Below are 4,915 nucleotides of genomic sequence, written 5' to 3' on the forward strand. Positions count from 1 at the left end.
AAAAATTATCCATTAACTAGGGGAATCAGATTTGATATTTCTACATGTATTTGATAATCATTGATGTAAGAAAAATGAGGTAACTTGTTTAAGTGAATTTTAAGTACTAAAATGCATCAAAATGCAGGATTTTGGGTGCCAGACCCCTGCCTTACTTGGCTTCGATTATTTTTCAGGATTTTTAGGAAAGGGACACTTTCATCTCTGTTGTTTTGTATCCCTCTTCTAATTGAGCCTGGGTCCTAGAAAATTGCCTGTTTACTCAGATTGGTTGTGTGCTAGGAGATTTTGAGAATCCCTGAGCTAAGGTAAACAAAAAAAACGAAAAAAAACTTATTTTTCAAAATTAACTAATCTGTTAAGAAAATAAGCTAGTTATGATATCCTCTGGTTTATTAGAACAGTGACCATATCAAGCATATCAAACAAAATCCATAATTTTGCAGAGCATCCAAACAATTACTTAATTGTTCTACTAAACATTATAGCTATGTCTGAAAAAGTATTTGTGCTACTCTGTATGTGTATGATATAAAATGATTAGCTCTATTTATTATATTATTGAAGAGTGAACATAATAAATAAATAAATAAACAATATGTGTTAACTGGCCTAAAGTATTGAAATGTGTTTAAGTTGATTAGTATTTAAGGAAGAATAAATTTACAAAGCAAACAATATATGGGACTGGTATGATTTATTGGTTTTTGACACTAACAAAGAGTGAGCTATCTAAATAATTGAACTATACACATAGACTGGCCTAAGCTAATAAAATATGTTTCAGTTGATTGGTATGTTAGTCAAAAGTGAGTTCACAAAGCAAACAGTGTACAAGTCTGGCCAAATATATTGTTCAGCTTATTGCTACATTAGAGTCAGTTTACCAGATAAACAATATACAAAGAAAGTGGGTCAGATGTATTTTTTACATCTTTCAGTTGATAGTTGCAAGTGAACTTTTTAAACATTGTTTGAGGCTATCTTCAGTTATCAATTGAAGCAGGTTGTAAACATTTATGTTAAGACATATTTTGTGTTTCTCACATTTAATGTTTTTTATTTACAAATTGTATTGTATAAACTTAAATGAACTTAAAGTTGCAGTTCTTTTACTTGCAACCAGTATTATATACATGTACATAAGTTAACAACAATAAGAGTTAAATAAAGTAATAGTAAAGAATATTTATGGGTATTCACTGACCTTTAAGAGCATAACAGTTGTATGAACTGTGTAACATTTTTCCAAAGTACTCTGCCATCAGCTTATTAGCATTGGATTTAGAGTATACTGTATAAATCAAATGATGTAGAAATTAAATTGAGGAAATTTTTGTTAAACTTTTATCCTAATATAGCCACAGGAGTATTTTTCATAATGCTGCTTTGTTGTTCATGATGCTATTATGTTAAGAAACAGGGATAACTAAGCTATTGGCTAATGTTTAATGTATTGTGTTTCAAGATTTGGAATTGTTTATACTATGCCACATTCACTAACTATGGTTGCTTTATGTTGTGCATCTGTGTTCATAAACAGATACTTGTACAAGAAAAAGTATTTTTTACTTCTAATTTCTGTTGAGAACATAATTATTTGAATATTTTGCAGTTAATGAAAAAAGAATGATGGCAACTTTGACTTTTTATCTTTTAGTGCATCTTTAAACTATATGTTGCAATTTGAGATATAGAAATATTTGTGTGGACACCAAGTTGAAGCCACCCATAATATTTTAGTGTTGGAGTCTAGTTTTTTAAAAAACTTTTGCAATAGTTCTAATGGTAAACATCATGGCAATTGCATTAAGAGTTTTTCACCAATGCCATTTATACAATTACAAAGAGGTAATGATGCTATACTACTGGTTTCAGTGAATGCTTGTAGTTTTACAAGAATTGAGCAGAAAAAATCAAATAAAGGATAAATTAGTACGTTTGAATAAAAACTTGTTTTTATATTTTGTGCGACTCTTTGGGCAGTCACCCTTTGTAAGGTAGTAAAGACCACGTAACATTGAAATTGGGCTAAAAAAGAATCATTGAAATGTTAGAATATACAGAGTTTCTAATTACACATGTGGAGCATTATATCAAATACCATTGCAATCCAACCCAGGTACAAAAGTATAAAGTGTAGAATCCCCTTAATATTAACATACCATCCACTCAGCAGGTTAGCAACACATGTCACACAGAAAAAATTTAACTTACTTAGGGTTGAACCTATCACTGTTGAAATATTTATTACACTTCCTTTAGTCTCTTATAGATGTAATACAAATCTTAAAGAACATGTGGTACACTTGATGTTACAAGACAACAATTTCCATGCTGTTGGAACTTAACACAAAGCTAGACAAATTTGTTATACTTGTCCATACATTTCAAACAACACTACAATAACTGGCCCTAGTTCCACATACACATTAGTGCAGGGGTGAAATTCTACCAGTACTCACCAGTAATGAGTACTGGAACTTATTTTTAAAGTGGTACTAGTACCAGGAATTACTTGAGCTTACTTGGTGTTATTTATGTTTACACATAGATTTTTTTTTCTTTTTCAAAAACAAATCCACTCCACCCAGCTGAGTACCTCTACTTTTTTTTGAGAATTTCACCCCTGCATTAGGGGACATTACATCTGCATACCAGAATGCATCGTTTACTGTATTCAGTGTAGTATCATAACATATATATGAGAGTAACAGCCCACAGATTTTCATGAACTCCTTGGATCTGTAAGAGAAGACTTCACTCACCTCCCAGTTCTTTGGCACTTTAATTCTCATTATCGTAATGGTACCTCCAACATGGAAGTCCTAGTCATCAAAGATGCACTACTGAAGTTAAAATGAGAAAGCCTAGAACACCATCTTATCTTCCAACTCATCAACGAGTCCCTTTATGGAATTAATGAAAGATTTACTTTCAAATAAGTTTAAAATATATTTTCCATCAGCCTTTTGTCTAGACATGTTTTACTTACCATTTACTCCTTGTTAAATCTCCTTTTCAACCTTACCTCTGTGAAATCTTCTCTTAAATGCACCCATGGATTATTATTTTATCATTTTATTATTTTGTGAATTTAAGTTGATTATTTTCTATGTTTATATACCTAAATCCAATTTCATTTGCTCTAATTACTTGTTTTCCCATTTTGTTTGCTTATTTTAATTCTGTTTATGAAAAAGCTTAATATCTTTAACAAATTATATTTTTGTTATGTTGCTCCACATTGTATGTGTTTAATTAGAACCTCTGCATATTCTAACCCTTCAACAATTCTTTATTAGCCTAATTTCTTTCCTATGTGTAACATTGCACAAAGTAAAACTAAAAAAGTTTTTATTTAGGCATGCTAATTTATCCTTCAATTTAGACCCAATTTTAATTGGGACTACTGATGAGTTTGAGTGCGAGTTATTTAAAGATAGAAACAAATTATAAACAAGTTGTCTTATATGACCAATTGTAAAGTTTACAATATATTTAAGTATACACCACTCTATAAAAAAGATTGGGGAATAAAAGTTATTCTAATTATCTTTTCATTTTACCTATAAATGTAACTACATTAAAGATGGGTAATTAGTGATATTTGCCAATTGATTAATCAATGGGTTAATTCATTACATTTGATTAATCAATTGTTACATGCTCCCTACACACACATTCACAAACCAATTAGCATTTTCAAAAGCCAAAAAAACTTTAACTTTATATATGTTTTTAAATCTGTGTTTCATTAGTAAATGATCAAAGCACTTGATGTGGTGCTATAACAAGGTTTCAACTAAGGCCTATACAAAACTAAAGGAAGTGTTTGAACTCAAGAAATGGATAATATATTCTCAAAAAAAAGATAGGGTCTTAACAAAAATAATTGTTCTTTGGTATAGTGGTTTGTTTACAGACGATATTCGGTGAACTTTTTCATTTTTTCTTCATTAATTAAACTAAATGTCAAAAAATGATTAAATATTTATATTAAAATATTTTTGAGTTAAAATTTGTTGAAATATGACTTTAAAATTTGTTTCCGAAAAAAGTTTATTAAGTGGCAAAGAAATAAAAAGCCCGAGAGAAACTTTCTTCAGACTTCAGGCACAATAATTTATAAAAAATGTTATTTTTTTTTTAATTGTAAACTTTATACATGAAAATAAGTCATTTTTAACTCACCATTTAGTAGCCTAAATTAATTCAGTTATGTGAATAATATTGTGGCATTGTGTCAAATTTATTATTTGGTATTATACAGTGAATTAACTGTTTGATGGTGATATTACTGATGTCTTTAGGATACTAAGTGGTGACTTACAAAGGACCATAAAACTCCGTAAATATTACATACAAACCACCATTATAAGAAGCCTTACTGTATTTTGGTTTGTTGTATCAATATGTGGTGATGAGCTTTGAATAGCAGTCCACAGCAGATGGTATAATTGTATAGAATATAATATTGATAATAAGACCTCTATGTTATAGATTATATTTTAAATTTTACCTATGGTGAAAAGAAAAAAAATTTAATATTCCATACAATTCAGTATTGTTTAACATGTTTATAAACATACAACATGAGTGTTAATAGTTTAGAGTTTAAATGCTAGCCAAATCTCAAATGTTTTGAATTTTGCTTAACCTATTAAACTTTAAAAATGTGTAAGTCAGATAATATGAAACTAATGACTACTCAGAGGTTTTTTTCCATTGTTTACTTTCTACTTTTTCACAAGGTATGACTGGCAGATGTGAAATTCATGTTTCACCTTAACTTTGCATTACTAAAAATATGTAATGCTATAATTATTAATATTACTAATAGATTATACACTGAGTGGTCACAAGTAAATACACTTAATTTTTTGGCATTTAATTGATTTATGCTAACTAATTT

The sequence above is a fragment of the Limulus polyphemus genome, unplaced genomic scaffold (assembly GCF_000517525.1).
Source record: "Limulus polyphemus unplaced genomic scaffold, Limulus_polyphemus-2.1.2 Scaffold3677, whole genome shotgun sequence".
Classification (NCBI taxonomy): Eukaryota; Metazoa; Arthropoda; class Merostomata; order Xiphosura; family Limulidae; genus Limulus; species Limulus polyphemus.